Below are 18,027 nucleotides of genomic sequence, written 5' to 3'. Positions count from 1 at the left end.
CATCTCCAACACAGCCTTCAATGGGAAATCACATCTTAATCCCTTTGAATTTCAAAACTTTAACGTTAACAAACTGCAATTACAAGTCGGGTCAAAATCATTTCCTCCCAACCCCCTCACTCCTGATTTTAATAACAATTTATACCTTCTAAGTTACTATACTTTGATTTCAGGTACTGGTATATATTATCAAAATTATTCACATACTGTTACTCTTGATGAGTATCCAAACGGATATGCTCTGTATGCTTTTATTCTATCTCCAACAGGAACTTTAGACGACAACACGTGGGATGTGGTACGCGATTCCCCTGTAAATTTAAAAGTATCATTTTCAGAAACTTTAACTGAACCTGTTACATGCATTGTGTACGCACAATTCGATTCTTTAGCACAAGTAGACAAAGATAGAAATATTTATACTGATAACACCTTCTAATTTATTCAGTTGAGTAGGATGAGGGTTGTTGTACACTTCTCGGCGTATCATGATAACGAAGATGACTTTATTGTAAAAGAATTAGCCATTGTAAATCCTGACGTTCCCTTTTTCCAAAATTGGATTTTTAAACCACCATTTCCTTTAAATAAGTTAGCTGAGCCGATCGTAAGTACAAACAAATATCTAGGTGAGAATGTGTATGGCATTACCTGGCACGAAGGCGATGTAGAATATTCCCATCTTAAGGAAATACTTCAATCATATTGTTCAAATACTACAACAATATACACCTACGGAATAAATAGAAAGTGTTTTCTTCAAGAAATTCTTCAAAGAGAAGTTACAAATTTAGAAGAAATAAACTGTCCAAAGTATACTGCATTAAGTTTTCACGTTCATCGGTGTGCACATAATAACCATCGTTTCGGACAATATAGGTGCAGTGTTCATGAAGCATTACTGTATAGTGAATATGTAAAAGTGTATGACTATGTCTTACATGTGAATAACAGTGATAGTTACATACCTACTACAATTAAAAATAATAATCTTCATCATGTATAGTGACGAATTGTTAAAAGTGTTACTAAGTGATAAAGTGACTGGTGCAAGTGTTACTGGAATTTACCCTATTGACAGACTACCTGTAACGGTGGAACCTCCTGCTGCACTTGTGATTAATCTTGATACATCTGATTCTGCTGGTTCCCACTGGGTCGCAGTGTACATCAATAAGAAAAAACATGGGTACTACTTTGACAGTCTTGCTATGGACATTCCCAAAGAAATAAAAAACTTTTTGTCGAAAAATACTAAAATGTACTTTACGAATAATCATCAATATCAACATGATAATTCTGTGTTGTGCGGGTATTTTGTGTTGTTCTTTTTGCATCATATTATCCGCACTCAATCATTTCAAAAGTGTTTAAAAATGTTTAACAAGAAAAATTTGAAAAAGAATGATGATATCGTTTATAAACATGTGAACAAATTTTTAAAAAAAAGAAAACAGAAATAATTTTTTTTATTTTTTTATTTTTTCTTATTATATGTTTACAATTTTTTTTATTTTTTTATCATATATACAATTTTTTTTTCTTAAATTTTCAATAAATTTTTTTTTAAACTTACATCCCTGCATTTTATTTACAATTCCTAAGAAAAACATTACAATCTTGATAATGCATTAGTTAATGCTGTTGATCTTTCATATTTCCACCAATAATTCAACTGTTGTGTATTACGATATGCACATCCTGATTTCTTTACAATATTTGTGTGAAAATTACAATAATCATTAAATGTGTTTGCACATAATTCACTTAATGGTGGACAATGTTTTGTTTCTAAATCAATGACATTATCTAATGCAAATATTCTTTTAATCCAAAGAGATTTCTCTAAACCTTTACAATAAAAGGATGAATTCTTTGAACATAATTGATATACAAGGTTTCGTATGCATGATACAGTATATCCAGTTTTGCTATTCCATTTCAAACCATGTAAATTTAAAGTTAACCAATCAATTTGTTTTTGACATCCTAATGATAATAAATTATAATCTATTGGTGATTTTACCAAGCAATGGAAATTTACTGTATCATCGCATGCAGTTAAACAAAACTCACGAATGATAAATTCATTATCAGACATTTTAAAACCTTGAATATCGATAATATATTGATTTACACATGGTGAAATTTCATTTGTGTGATAAATGAAAAACGGAATAATCTGTCCAACAAATTCTGTATTTTTTAAAAGATCACAAATTTTACGCATAAACCATATAAATGAGATTTCACTATGTTCTTGTTCAAAAACTTCAAAAAGTTCACTAAGAGTTTTATCAAGAGATAAGTACTTCGTTGCAAATGTTCCAGTATTATGAAGATGAGTACAATCATGAGGAAGGTTTAACTTGCATTCCATGCATTCAATTGGATTGGTGTTACGTAAGTATACTTTTATAGTTTTTAATACACAGTTCACATTAATGTTTTCATCACTGCATAACACACATGAAACACTAACTCTATTCGAATACATTTTTTCAATCTGAAATATTCGCTTTCCGTTTGTCTTTTCTTATGAAAATGTCCAGTAATTCCGGAAGATAGTCTGTATCACTTAATAATTCCACATACGTTTCATAGAATTTTTCTCTTGTTAATATTCCAATAATATGGGTGTTTGCATACAAGTAAAACACATCTTCTTCAACACTAGGACTTGCAATAATACTCCATGCACGGGTTTCCAATGACTCTGGGTGTACATTCATACAATCATGCGCAAAATCATGAGGGGATCCTTCTCTACATCCATCGCATATTAATGTATCGTTGAAATCCCATTTTTCAATAGCCTTCTTTATACATTCACGGTCCACCTTTTGACTATTACAACAGCAATCTAAACCCCAAAATCGTGATGTTCTTGATAATACTGCTGGTGATGACGGTGGCGTTGGTGAAACTGTTGTTAGCACTGGTGAATCTATTGCATCAAAATCATATTCTTCATCTGACGATGATTCGTATATTTCTGTTTCAGCATCGGATATTGCTTCAGTGTTAACCTCGTAGCGTTCTTCTTTCTCAAAGAGATGCATGGTGTCTCTATATATATTTTCCGCTATAGCCCGTATTTAAAGTATTTTCATAGCCACAAGGTAATCACGTGTTCATCATTCGCCGCGCAAAACTTCTTTTTATCACCAATTAGCATAGAGGCATGATTCAACATGTTTACCTGCCACAACCTCAATCTTCTTTGTATTCTTCGCCGACAATGTCTTGTGTTCAACTACCCTGACGCCAAACTTGTTTTTATTACGCTGTCGGCACTCTGTGATGTATACTAAACGTGTCGTCGGTTTTCCTTTGTATTTGTCTTCATGTTTTAACACGTACCTGTTACCCAACAACGCCATCTTTCCCTCTTGCCCAACGAGTTTCCAAAAAGCGCGCGAAAAGTTCAGTTCGTGTCTTAAGTTCACCAGCGAAAGACATACAAGCACCATGCTCTGTATATGTACCAGCAATGCCTATCATACCGCAGTATACATATTCTATACACGAAATTTCTAGTATGCTCACACAGTGTTCGAGAAAATAAAGATACGATCCGTCAAATTAAGAAGTCCCGCATGAATAAAGATTATTCCCTCCAATTTATAACAACGAGTATTATTATAAATAATACGAAAGAACAAAAAAATACAAGTTGCTATGCAAATGGTCAAATTAATTAATATAATCAAATTTAACAACGTGTATGCTTTAGCATACGATTTGGGAAAAATAATAAGGAGCTTACAGGGCAAGCAATCCGTAAAATAAGATGTTCCGATTAATTTATTAAGAGAATTAATTAATATAATCACAATCAGAGATTGTTCTATGGAGTATGCTTTAGCATACGATTTGGGAAAAACATAATATAATCACAATCAAATTTAACAACGAGTTTGCACAGCAAACGATCCAATAAATAAGCAGAGTATGCTTTAGCAAACGATCCAATAAATAAGGAGCTTGCTTAGCAAGCGAACCAGTACAATTGTTACAATTAATTTATTAAGAAATACAAATAAAAGAATAATTAATTTGATCATAGCATAGCTGTTAGAAACAACCCTATCAAAATCATGTCCTTCAACCTCTTTTCTAGAAACTACTCCATCCCTCCTAACACTCAACCTTTTCCAGGAACCCGTCTAACCACCTAACAAACAGGGTAATAAAACCACCTCCCCCTAAAACCTCCCCAAGGTCAACACGGCCATATTGACATCAAATGTACACTGTCATAAAAGCAATTAAGGGGGCAATAAAATCTATTGTGGTGTACAATCCTAGACAAGGCTACTCCTGTGTATTGACAAACATCATCGGATAAACAGTTTTGCCAACCCAAGAGAATTGGAAACAACAATGAAAATAAAGACAAAATAGATGGTAAACGCAGATTAGTGTTGCAAACTTTTCGAGAAATAACGTGAAATATGTGTTAAATGCAAACGTCTTCCATTCTTAGAATATTCATGTGGGATGATTTTGGAGTAAAATGACACCTAGAGTCTCATTAGTCATTCCAACAATCTCAGCAATCAAAATTTAAATTTAAATTACGTATATGTAGATTGAAGCCACTCCTGAGCTCCTCCGTGGCTAAGCGGTTAGCGTACGCGCCTTTGGCGTGGGAGACCTGGGTTCGATTCCCGGCGGGAGCTCATGTGGTTCGGATTCCACGTTAATCAGTAGGTCCACGTCTCATATAGCCTCGCTGCTGAAAGGGACGCAAAACTAAAATCAACTCAACTGAAGCCACTCCTGTAACGTAGGCAACACAGCAATTTATCCTGTGTTACAGGTTGTATATCTTCGAAATCTCGCAATGTTTTAGCATTAAATTTAATCTTCTTGAGGAAAGAATAAGCATGTCAGTTGGGCCGCGAATCGATAGAAGTAATGTCGAAGACATTGCTTGTCGTTATATAATTCACTTCTTCATCTCTAGTCGGTTCGATCCGATCTCGCGTCAAGTGGGCTTTGTGGTGGACAAATATCGTGTGCTTGGGTTTCCTCGGGGTTCTCCCGTTTCCTCCCACTTTCTTCATTTACCATTTCATTCATTTCTTATCATCACCGTCTCCTGTAGCCTATACACATAACCGAGGGATATAAAATTCAAAGAATTCATTTCATTTTCTTCATGCACTTCTTTAATTTTAAATATTTTGTATAAACATTACTTTTCTCGTGTTGTGTTAATAGAACAAATAAAATACTTCGAGACCCGGGTTTATTGAGAATTGCCTTATGCAAGGTATTTCTCAATAAGTAGCACTTCTGGAGCAGAAAACCGAAGGTCAATCTAATATTTATGTGAACAATTTATATTATTCTTCTTCTTATACTTGGTTGATTACCAAACGGAGGTTTCTCTCCCACCCTATATCACTCCGTCTCCTCTATTGTTATTGTTCACAATGCTTCTCTGATTCAATCACCAATGAGAAATTACATGTTTTAAGACAAAAACTATTATAACAGAGTACTTACTTACAGATTGATTGAACGTGAAAATCACAAATCTAGTTAAAATGAGTTCTGTGTGTGTCGGAGTACATAACGCTTGTGGATGTATGTATGTGTGTGTGTGTGTGTGTATTATATTGTATTAAGGAACAGAGATAAAGAAAACCAGAGTGCACTAAGTGTGATTACATTTACTGTTTGAAGTGAGCTGGTGGTTCTATGGTTTCGCTAGGTTTCTCCACAAAGAGGCCACTTCATCAAATTTGTCCTTGTTCGAATGGACAACAACAACTTTCAAAGATAAACAGAACAAATAATGGAGAGAAACGGTTTCAAGGATGTCTTCAGTCAAATGTTCTTTATCCTTGACAGGTAGTAGAGCATAAAGTAAATTTTAATTTCCCACAGTGGTTTACTTTTCTTCTTCCTCTTCATCTTCTTCTTCTTCTTCATAATAATAATAATAATAATAATAATAATAATAATAATAATAATAATAATAATAATAATAATAATAATAATAAACTTTACTACTGCACTGAGAACAGCTAAAAGCAAAATATGGTACCTAGTCGTACAATTCAATGTAATTAAAATACTATAGTATACAGTATATATATATATATATATATATATATATATATATATATATATAGATAGATAGATAGATACATACATACATACGTATATATATGTATGTATGTATGTATGTATCTATCTATCTATATATGTATATAGGATGTTCTAAAACGGCGTCCACGGACTACAAATGTTCTTTATCTTGACAGGACAGGAGTATTCTAGAATTCAAAATAAATATATATATATATATATATATATATATATATATATATATATATATATATATATATATATATATATATATAAGGTAAATCAAAATAAGTGTTACAAGCCAATATCTCGCGAACTATACATCAAATAAGAAAATATTAAGAGTCAATGTACAATACAGAGGGGCCTAAAAATGAATCAAACACGAGGTTCCCCGACCCCCATTTTGGGGGGAAGGGTGTGTATGTGAAATTTTCAAATGGGAACATAGGTCGAGTGATACCTCGTTCGAAGGAGCTTGGAAAATTGAACATTTTTTGTAGGAAACAATTTTTGATATAGGACACCGTTTTCAAGATGGACCCCAAAAATGGTTCTGTATCAAATAAAATTTCCAGTACTTATAAATTAGAAACAGCTGAGTAGAAAACGGTGAAACAAAAAGGAAAAGGAAAAATCCATAGGCAACGTAGAATGTTATTGTTGCAGTGTCCTCAGGGCCCCATCATGGGGCCCCGGGACCAACTGAAATTTGCAAATGGGAATATACGTTTGATAGATGGCGGAAAGCCAAACAGTTTACTACAAAATCTGTTTTGATTTCGAGCAAGCCTGTTTCAGAATGGCCACAGAAAATGGTTCCACATTTAGATACAAAGCTCAGTGTTCAAATTAAGTGTTACACGCCAATATTCCGCAAACTAGGCATCAAATAAGAAAACTGTTAAGAGTCAATGTACAATACACACGGTCTAAAATATGCGTTAAACACGAGGTTCCCCGCCCCCATTTTGGAGGGAGAGGTGTACGTGGAATTTTCAAATGGCAACATAAGGCGAGTGATACCTTCTTAGATAGATCGTGAAATACCAAACACCTTAGTACAAAATTAGGGCCTCGTGTTTGACCCATTTTTTAGGCCTGCGTATATTGTAGCCTACATTGACTCTTAACATATTACTTATTTGATGCATAGTTCGCTGGATATTGGCTTGTAACATTCAGTTTGAACATTGCGCTTTGTATCTGAATGTGGAACTATTTTCAACGGCCATTTTGAAACAGACTTGCCCGAAATCAAAACAAATTTTGTACTAAGCCGTTTGGTTTCCCTCGATCTATCAAACAAGATATCACTCGATCTATATTTTCATTTGAAATTTTCAAGTTGGTCCCGTGATCCTATGATGGAGGCCCTGGGGACACCGTGACAACGCCATTCCACGTTGCCTATGCCGTTTTCCTTTTTTGATACATGTTTTTCTACTCAGTTGTTTCTGATGTATAAGTACTGAAAATTTTATCTGATACAGAACCATTTTTGGGGTCCATCTTGAAAACGGTACCCCGGTGGGGGAACCTAGTGGTTAACTCATTTTTAGGCCCCTCTGTATTTTTTCCTTTTTTAGCTAGCCAACGGCTAGCACCCTGTTAGAGGGTTACGCCCTCTTTTAAGTAAGGGAAATTGTAACAATTATTAGATCAAGGATAATGGTTGGTCTAAGGGATGTTATGAAGTAGAAAATCTTTATTTATTTAAACATATCAACAAAAACAGAGGACTTAAGGCCATTTGCGACCTTAACATATTGGAGGGAACAGAAAAAGAAAATAAAGAAACAAACAAACAAAATAAATACAATATATGCTGTAATAGATACACAGAATCAGGAAATTACACGATATACATATTGAGAAAGAAACCAAGTATTATTCATATTGTTAAGCAAGGGTGATCGATGATGATGTGAAAATGATGCTAGCGGCATATGTTTATATATAAGATAAAGGCTTCGATATAGGAATAAGTCTTGTGATTATGGAGATGAGGAATGAGATGAGGTGCAAATCACGCCACAACACGCAGGTTATGTAAGAACACAGATGAAACCATCTTCTTGCCTAGGGGCTACTCTAGGCTATAATGGAGACAGAGGAAAGCCCATGTTAGTTAAAGGGAATGTCAGTGTGCACTATATGATGGGAAGATGAGAGGGTGATGAAGGTGAGTATGAAAATCGTCAAGTAGAGTAAGATCAGGATGATTCGGTGGAAGTGTGTAACAGTACAATGTGAATAATAGTGACAGGGGTGTGTGCAGAAAGCGAGAAGGTGCGGGGTGTACTGCTGAATAATGCATCGTATCGTATGCGGGGTGTACTGCTGAATAATACAAAAGAGGATGATGATCTTGGTAACGGCGAGTGATATAATTTACCCGGAGTTTCTCGATGTGGTACTGGAAGGTAGGAAATGTGATGAGACGGTATAGGTATTGTGTAGGACTGGGTAATTTAATCCGGTAAGCAATTCGGAAGGCATGTCTTTCAAGTATGAGTAGTTTCTGGTAAAAACTGTCTGGAGCAGATACCCAAGCTGTATGGTCATGTGTAAGGGTCGGACGCAAGAAGGCTTTGTAAGTATTGAGTACAGTGGCAGGTTTTAAGCCCGAGGTTCTGCCAGTTAAACGCTTCAGAAGATTTAGGCGATTGTAGGCTTTACTAGTAATCATAGTAAGGTGTATCTTCCAGGTAAGATGCCGATCGAAGGTTACACCTAGGTATGTTGCTATCTTACTTGCTTGTATTGGAACGTCGTCTACCTGAAGCGTTAAGCGGTTTGGATTACGGCGTACTTTGGTTGACTTTTTCGGCGGTAGGAAGACGATGGCCTGAGTTTTAGAAGCGTTAATTAATAAATGCCATTTTTTGCACCACTCATAGAAATTATCTATGGCTGTTTGTAAAAGTGTATTGATTTCCTGGACTGTATTACAAAGGGCAAGGAATGCAGTGTCATCAGCGTACTGAAACATGTGCAGTTTGTCTGTAAGTTGAGGCATATCCGTAACAAAGAGGAGATATAAAAGAGGCGATAACGCAGAACCTTGAGGGACACCCGAAAGTATAAAGATCGGATGTGATAAATGATCGTTTATGGAAACGTATGCAAGACGGCCAGTCAGAAAGTTGAAAATAAATCTGATATAAGGGATTGGAATATGAAGGCGAATAAGTTTGTAAATGAGAGCTAGATGCCAGACTTTGTCAAATGCCTTTTCTAAATCGAATAGTACCAGACAAGAGGGTTTGACGCTATTATAATGTATGGTGACCAAATTCGTAAGTCGAAGAAGTTGGTCGTTGATGGAGAAAGCAGGTCTGAAGCCGGCTTGATATACCGGAAGAATGTGATGATGAGCAAGGTATGTATGGAGTCGTTTGACCAGTATCCGTTCGAGGATTTTGCTAAATGTGGAGGTAAGCTGAATTGGACGGTATGATGAAACATCATCTAACGGTTTGTTCGGTTTAGGAAACATAAGTGTTTTCGAAGTTTTCCAGGGAGTTGGAAAATATCCAGTGCGGAGTATAAATGGTTATTAAAAGAGTTAATAGTGATAACGGGCATTCTTTGATATGGCGGTAAGTGACCTTATCGAAACCTGGTGCAGAATTACGTTTTCGGTTGACAACAGCTCTGAGTTCATCGATTGTAATTGGTGAAGTTAGCGGAGTGTCAGGTAAAAGGGAATGGCATGTGTTAGGTTGTAAAACGAAAGAATTCACATTAACTTTTTCGGCAGGATGTGAAGAATCATCGGAAGGTAGAGGTGTGAAGATGCGTTGGAGATTGTTTGCAAAAGCATTTGCTTTGTCTACGTCTTCTTGTGCTGGTGAGTTATCGATTAAAATAGGATATGGAGTCCTTGTATATTTGCCGCATAGAGCATTGAAACGTTTCCAGTACTTTGAACGGTGATTAGTATCTGAAAGTTTATTATATGTTTTAATCCAACATCTAAGTTTATAAGCACGAATATAATTGCGTACTGTGCGTTGTAACTGTTTATGATGGCGAAGGGCATCTGGATTATGCGTGCGAGTATATTCACGATATAGCTGTCGAGAACGTGTTACCATGGTGAGATAGTTTGGCGGCAAAGTGGGCTGATATGGGCGGGAGGTACTTGTAGATATGAAACGTGTACTAGCTTCTTGAATTGCGAGAGTTATAGTGTCTATTGCAGTGTAAAGCTCGTCTTCCGTTGTAGGTTCTGTGAGGTGACTTGTGTTGGTAGAAAGATATGATCTGTAGTTCTTCCAGTTTGCTTTATCAAAACGATGGCTGGTGGAGAGAATTGGTTGCGCTTGAGTTGTGTTAGAGCTGTGAGTTTTATTGGTAAGTTTTACTGGCACATGATCACTACCAAGTGGGTCTAAAATTTCGACAAGACTATGGGAGACTAGAGTTGTTGATAAAATGACTATGTCCGGCGTTGTATTTGAAATGGGCCTAGTATGTTTCGGTAGATCTTGTATGATACCGGTCGTGTGGGTGGCAAGGAAATTTTTGAAGTTAGTTCTTTCGTGATCGGGGCGGCTATGCATATTAAAATCGGCCATAATGATGTAGTGATTGAATGAGTTGGATATAAATTGAACAAACGCTATTGGTAATGGGTGACCAGGATGAATGTAAGTAGTTGCGACGGTGATGGTGATGTTTCGCATTTATAGAGAAGTAAGGACGTATTCTGGTAGATGAAGAATATTGCAAATATGTCGTCGATGCGGAATTTTATGGAGGAAGCCTACGGCCGTACCACCATGAGAGCGTTGGGCAAGTAATTTGCAATCTTCACGTAGTAAGGTATATCCAGGTACACGCAAAACCATTGACGGCGTTAAGAACGTTTCGTTCAACAGAAAGGCTGTAACGTGTTCTTCAAGGAGCAACGTTTCAAAGAGAACTTTGTTTTGACGAAATGAACGGATATTAAGAAACATTAACACTAGAGCCATGAGAATGAGAATCTGGCAATGAGGTGTGAAAATGGACGGTGTTCCCAGAATAAGTGGCAGTAAAGTTAACATGGAATGTGGACTTTGCGGCTTGAATGATTTGCTGGAGAATGTGAGGTCGTTGGAATGGTTGGATGTTCTGCATAGCCAAAGTGAAGAAGGTCAGAAGCTGGTCAAGGGTTATCGGAGCGTCTGTAGAATGATGATGTGATAGGTTGTTCTGGTGTACGAAGAGGTACTACCAATTCAGGATGGTCCCGTTGTGGATCTGGTTTGCCCTTGCATTTATAGCTATAAGCAGGATGTTGCTCCTGACAAGTGAGACAAGTCGGAGGAGACTTTAGGTTTTTGCAGGCACGGGTAGAATGTGGGCCGGAGCAATAACCACACTTGTGCGCGTTCCGACATTCGGAAGTTGAATGTGTGTTATATTGCTGGCATTTTTCGCAGCGCACGGGCAAGGGTGGTGGTGAACGTGATGGTTCCACTCGATGCTTATGTTGATAGATGACAGCACCATTCGCTAGCAAATCGTCGATGGTTGCTTGGTGTGATGTCAACACCCGAACCATGTATGTGGGGCCTCGATCATTCTTGATCCTAATGGCCTTTGTAATGGTGTGCCCTTCGCATTTTAGTTCTAGCACTTCTTCATCGGTATATGAGGGATCTACCCCTCTAATAACAACGGAAAGTAATGGTGTGCGTCTAGGAGGAGGCATCTGCTTACGGCGAGTGTCTTGAAGTGAGGTTAATTGCGCGTTTTTACCAAAAATGTCAATAGGCACTTTGTTTCTGATGGTTTGGAATAGTGCTTGATCAGTAGTCTTCAGTATGATACCATTGTGGGTATGGACGATCTCGGAGATGGCCGCGCGTGGTAAGTACTTTCGAAGTTGAAGTGCAACAAATTTGGAATTTGAAAACTTGCTGTCAAAATTGGTTAGAAGCATAGAATGAATAGTTTGCTGTGGAGTACGTTTAGAGTTCTCGTCTGCAGAATCGGCAATGGCCATTTCATCTGAGTCTGAATCGGAGCGCAGATGTTGTTTTTTCGATGGAGGCGAAGTGCTGAGGCGGGCGGCATAGCTTTCTTTCTCTGGAGGTGACCGAGAACGAACAGAGCCAGTAGAGATAATAGAACCTACAGATGTCTGTGAAGTTCGCCGCTGGCGTCTATGTGTAGCACCAGAGTCCTTCCGTGGTTCTGTCTTTCCGGCACGAACGGATGGCCCGGCTACGACGCGCGGGAGACTAGAATGACGACCTTTGCTCTTTAAGCCAGATGTCTTGCCTGAGTCCGCCATCGTAATAGCCAAATCGGTGAGCAAAAGCCCAGCAGGTATGAGCAGAGAGTTCCAGATGTAGAAGATGATAATGAAGTAATGTATGATAAAGGTCTGACTACCCGTTCGGATAGTAGTCAAGGTGGAGTAGAATCCCCCACCACATCTGTAGCACTGCACACTCTTGGCTTGATCAGTCTGGACTACAGTGCTCGAAGAAATGGCGTGGAGAAGCACCCAGGATGAGGAACGGGAAGGAATTAAAAAAAACAGCTGTTCTGACGGCTGGTACGTCACAGCTGGTATTAATCGATTTTATTGAACAATCGATCGGAAGTATCATGCCCTCTGTATTGTATATTGACTCTTAATATTTTTCTTATTTGATGTATAGTTCGCGAGATATTGGCTTGTAACACTTATTTTGACACCCTGCATATATATATATATATATATATATATATATATATATATATATATATATATATATATATATATATATATATATATATATATATATATATATATACGAGGGCTGTCTAAAAAGTATCCGACCTTTGGCCAGAAAAATAGTTGCGAATACTTGACAGATTTGGGACCCTAATCCCCTTCAAAGTAGGCCCCTTGTGCTTTCACACTTAGCCCACCGATCCTTCCACTGCTGGAAACACCGCTGGAAGTCTTCTTTTGGAATGTTGTTCAGCTCCGTCGTCGTGTTCCGCATTATGTCTTCTCTACTCTCAAAACGGGATCCCTTCAGAGGCGTCTTCAATTTTGGAAACAACCAGAAGTCACAAGGAGCCAGGTCTGGAGAGTAGGGAGGTTGGCGAACGGTTGTAATTCCATGTTTGGCTAAGAACGTGTGGATCAATTGGGATGAATGTGCTGGGGCGTTGTCATGATGGATGTGCCAGTTCTTCGCTCTCCACATGTCTGGTCTTTTGCGCCGGACTGTGTCACGGAGTCGCCTGAGATCATCTTGATAGTACTCCTTTGTCACTATTTGTCCTTCCGGTGCGTACTCGTGATGCACAATTCCACGGGCATCGAAGAAAACAGTCAACAACACCTTGATTTTGCTTCGCACCTGCCGCGCTTTCTTCGGCCTTGGAGAATCGGGATGCTTCCATTGAGACGATTGTTGTTTTGTTTCTGGGTCGTACCCGTACACCCATGACTCATCTCCAGTTATCACGGAATTCAGATACCCAGGATCAGTGTTGGTGGTGTCCAGAAGGTCCTGTGCAACGTCAAAACGGGTGTCTTTTTGTTCCTGAGACAACAACTTGGGTACAAATTTAGCAGCCACTCGTTTCATGTTCAAATCGTCACGCAAAATTGAATGTGCAGAATCTTTACTCACTCCAACATCTTCTGCAATCTCCCGCACTGTCAAACGGCGATCTGCCATCACCAAATTTCGCACCCGCTCAACAACAGCTGCATTCCGAGCAGTTTGGGGCCTGCCGCTACGCTGCTCACTCTCGACTGATGTACGGCCATCTTTGAATCGGTTGAACCATTGTTTATTTTGTGTTACACCCATCGCATCTTCTCCAAACACCTGCTGAATCTTACGAATTGTTTGGCTTTGAGAATCACCCAGCCTTTGACAGAATTTGATGCAATATCTTTGCTCAATTCGTTCAGTCATCTTGCGAGAATTACTAAATCCGACGAACACTACCAGCAGCACCTCACTTCGCGACCACCAGCTCACGACTGGCACACGCGAACGGGTTAAAAAAATTCAAGCATGCGCATTAAGGTTCCTCCTTCCACCGTGCACGGTGGCGCCGCCTGAGTATCACTACTTTGCGTGGAAAAAATTAAGGTCGGATACTTTTTAGACAGGCCTCGTATATACTATGTGATCAAAAGTATCCGGATACCCCCAAAACATACGTTTTTCATATTAGGTGCATTGTGCTGCCACCTACTGGCAGGAACTCATTATCAGCGACCTCAGTAGTCATTATACATCGTGAGAAAGCAGAATGGGGCGCTTCGCGGAACTCACGGACTTCGAACTTGGTCAGCTGATTGGGTGTGTCACTTGTGTCAGAAGTCTGTACGCGAGATTTCCACACTCATAAATATCCCTAGGTCCACTGTGTCTGATGTGTACAGGCCGACCTCGTCTGTTGACTGAAAGAGACCGCCGACAGTTGAAGAAGGTCGTAAAGTGTAATAGGCAGACATCTATCTAGACCATCACACAGGAATTCCAAACTGCATCAGATACCACTCTACTATGACAGTTAGGCGTGAGGTGAGAAAACTTGGATTTCATGGTCGAGCGGCTGCTCATAAGCCACATATCACGCAGGTAAATGCCAAACAACGCCTCGCTTGGTGTAAGGAGCGTAAACTTTGGACGATTGAACAGTATAAAAACGTTGTGTGGAGTGACGAATTACGGTACACAATGTGGCGATCCGATGGCAGGGTGTAGGTATGGCGAATGCCCGGTGAACGTCATCTGTCAGCGTGTGTAGTGCCAATAGTAAAATTCGGGGGTGGTGGTGTTATGATGTGGTCGTTTTTTTCTTGGAGGGGGCTTGCTCCCCTTGTTGTTTAGCGTGGCACTCTCACAGCGCAAGCCTACATTGATGTTTTAAGCACCTTCTTGCTTCCCACTGTTGAAGAGCAATTTGAGGATGGCGATTGCATCTTTCAATACGATCAAGCACCTATTCATATTGCACGACCTGTGGCGGAGTGGTTACACGAAAATAACATTCCTGTAATGGACTGGACTACACAGAGTCCTGACTTGAATTCTATAGTACACCTTTGGGATGTTTTGGAACGCCGACCTCGTGCTAGGCCTCACCGACCTACATCGATACCTCTCCTCAGTTCAGCTCTCCATGAAGAATGGGCTGCCATTCCCCAAGAAACCTTCCAGTACCTGATTGAAAGTATGCGTGCTAGACTGGAAGCTGTCATCAAGGCTAAGGGTGGGCCAACACAATGTTGAATTCCAGCAGTACCAAGGAGGGCGCCACGAACTTGGAAACCATTTTCAGCCAGGAGTCCGGATACTTTTGATCACATAGTGTATATTGCTAGTTAAAAATCTTCTTAGAATTATTTTAATGTAAAAGTCTACTAAAGTCTAAATACAGGATTTCTGCTCTAAATAAGGAAAATTTTTAAAAAATCCAGGGCGTAGACATATTGTAACGATTTCAACCCACACCCCTTTTTTGTCCTACCTCTTTTGTTCCTTTCTTTATCAAACATCGGAAAATACTTAAACACGTGTTAGTTATTTTAAATGAAAAGCACAAATACCAAATTGCATGTCTGTAATCTTAAAGAGATGCCGAGATTCGAACATATTAAGATAATAATTTCAACCCCTGTTCCCCTTCCCTTCCACGTCGACTTCCCAAAAATCCTTCCTTATTGGTGCATTACATCATAAATTCTATGTACTGCCCAAATTTCAAATTTCTAGCTAAAGTAATTTAGCAGCGTTAATTAGTCAGTGAGGTTGTCTTTAATATCGAGAGATAATTATGATTATTCGTTCATAATCGAAATCTTACTTAAAACATAACATTCCAACAAAAAATTTTTGAAGCATTTCAATTATGGTTAATTGAAATGGCTGTGTTAATTTGTTCCAATTTTTTAATGCATATTCTGATTTTGATCTTGTCAACATTTGACATAAAAGTATATCTATATATATCCAGTCAATAAAAGGCAAACCATTGATTAAAAGAGTGCCAATTATTTTCTTCGCTGTGTATAGTAAGTTAAAATTAAGACCCTTGACGATACAACTCAGGAAGGGTTAGGTCAGCCACAGTGCTTTTAATATATACAGTGTGGTTTCGTCAGCACATCGTCTCCCGTAAAAGTTACTTCTCGCTTTCTAAACCGGAATTTGCTACCATTCTTCAACCTAGAAGCATGCTACAGACTGAAAATTCAGACTCTGGCCAGGATTCCAACGCGGGACGAGACATACCAGATTATGAGCCCAACCATTAAGCTTCAAGGTAATAATAATAATAACATATACTAGAATTAAGTAAGCATAACGTTTAGTGGCAATACTAATGACTAAAAATTCAATACAAGGCACAATACATTCGTAATAAGGGGAGTTTGAATATTTTCCAGCTTAATATGGAAAGGGGTAGATAGATTAGCACAATTGAAGTAGTATATAATGAAGTAGTATATGTATTACAGTTGTAATTTGAGTACCGTAGTACAGTAGTACTTTTTGTATTGTTGCAGGCTAAGTGAGTGATTGCACAGGAAAAAATATGGAATTCACCCAATAGAAGAAGTCAGTGATGGAGAAGAGAGTGAGTAGAGCTTTTTGAAGGTGGCACTGAATTAGAGCTAGTTCATAACTGTGGATGAAATGTAGTGGCTCAATCACTACGATTCAAAAACCAAACAGCAGTCAATACAGTGGCGACACACGGATTCACCCGGGTACAAGAAATTTCGACAGCAGAAATCCGCTGCCAAAGCGAAGGAAATTAATTTCTGGGATGCGGACGCAATCATCCACATCAAATATACTCAGCAAGGGTCTACAGTGAATGCCAACTGGTGCTCTGGGCAAGTTGCATAAAACCAACTAAAAGATGAATCTGGAAAACCTGGTAGAAACTATCATGTTTCTTCGGCACAATGCTCCACCTTACAAGATTCTTATTAAAATACAGATATTGAACTTGCTAGGCTACGAAATCTCTTATGTTCCTGGCCTAGCTCTGTCTGACCTGTATACGTTTCCGAAATTAAAATGGACTAGAAAGAAACACATTTGACAAACAATCAGCACGTGGCTTCAGGACAAAGGTTTTTTACAAAATGCTATAGTTGTCGCCGAATCATTGTCGAAAGTGTATTAAACTGTGAGCGGGATACACAGATTAAATTGTTATTCTTATTAATCTATCAGATCTCTTTCATGTTAGGCCGGATACCTTCCAAAGGACCATCACATAGTTTGGAGCGACTGTATAAGCACGTATGGGGCATTCAGAACACAATAGAATCAAGTCCAATTCACAACGTTATGAGGGAATGAAAGAAACTTTGTTACGCTTAAGTACTTGGAAAAGTTACACTATTTTTTTTTTTTTTTTTGGTACATTATAGGAGATAAATAAATTATCTAGACATGAATCTTTTAGGCTCTGAACGGAGTTCCGGATAGGGATCTTAAAGATGAAATATGTTCAGAATGACCAAAAGTGGAATTGTTTCCCTTGTGCACTGAACGCGCCATATTTCCTTGAGGGCTTCTCAAACAACGTCCTTACTTAGGTTATTGTAGATCGAAAAATAAGGAATTAATTTAACCTACATTTGATTAAGAACAAAGAATTTCTTCGGAAAAATATACTTTAATATCTGCTTTATCTCACTGAAGTATGACAAAGGTATGATAGAATGAGTCAATATCCGTCAGTATGTCTTACTGTAGTAAGTTCTTGTAGTCCAACTTTAGTCATGCTTTGCAAATCAGTTCGTATTATCATTTGATAAAGTTTATCACGAAAATCGTTATTAAGACAAAATGACAAGAAAAACAATAAATCTCGTATATATAGTAAAAACACTCTAACGCAGCAAAAATAACATTACTTTAAGGTAATATATGGGTAAGT

The 18,027-nt window shown here is 38.3% G+C and overlaps 1 long non-coding RNA gene across 2 annotated transcripts in view; it reads left to right on the top strand.

Annotated features, from left to right (window-relative positions):
* The window catches only part of LOC145675858 (uncharacterized), a 528,367-nt gene extending 511,095 nt beyond the window's left edge, over positions 1 to 17,272 (top strand). For both annotated transcript variants that reach the window (XR_014129231.1, XR_014129232.1), the window contains one exon: positions 16,637 to 17,272. This is a non-coding gene — a long non-coding RNA (uncharacterized LOC145675858). The remainder of the gene's footprint in view (positions 1 to 16,636) is intronic.
* Positions 17,273 to 18,027: the final 755 nt, after the last annotated feature.

The sequence above is a fragment of the Thermobia domestica genome, chromosome 18, assembly GCF_964235325.1.
Source record: "Thermobia domestica chromosome 18, izTheDome1.hap1.1, whole genome shotgun sequence".
In the NCBI taxonomy this organism is placed as follows: domain Eukaryota; kingdom Metazoa; phylum Arthropoda; class Insecta; order Zygentoma; family Lepismatidae; genus Thermobia; species Thermobia domestica.
The sequence above is the reverse complement of the archived record's forward strand: the minus strand, read 5'-3'. Positions and strand labels throughout refer to the sequence as shown.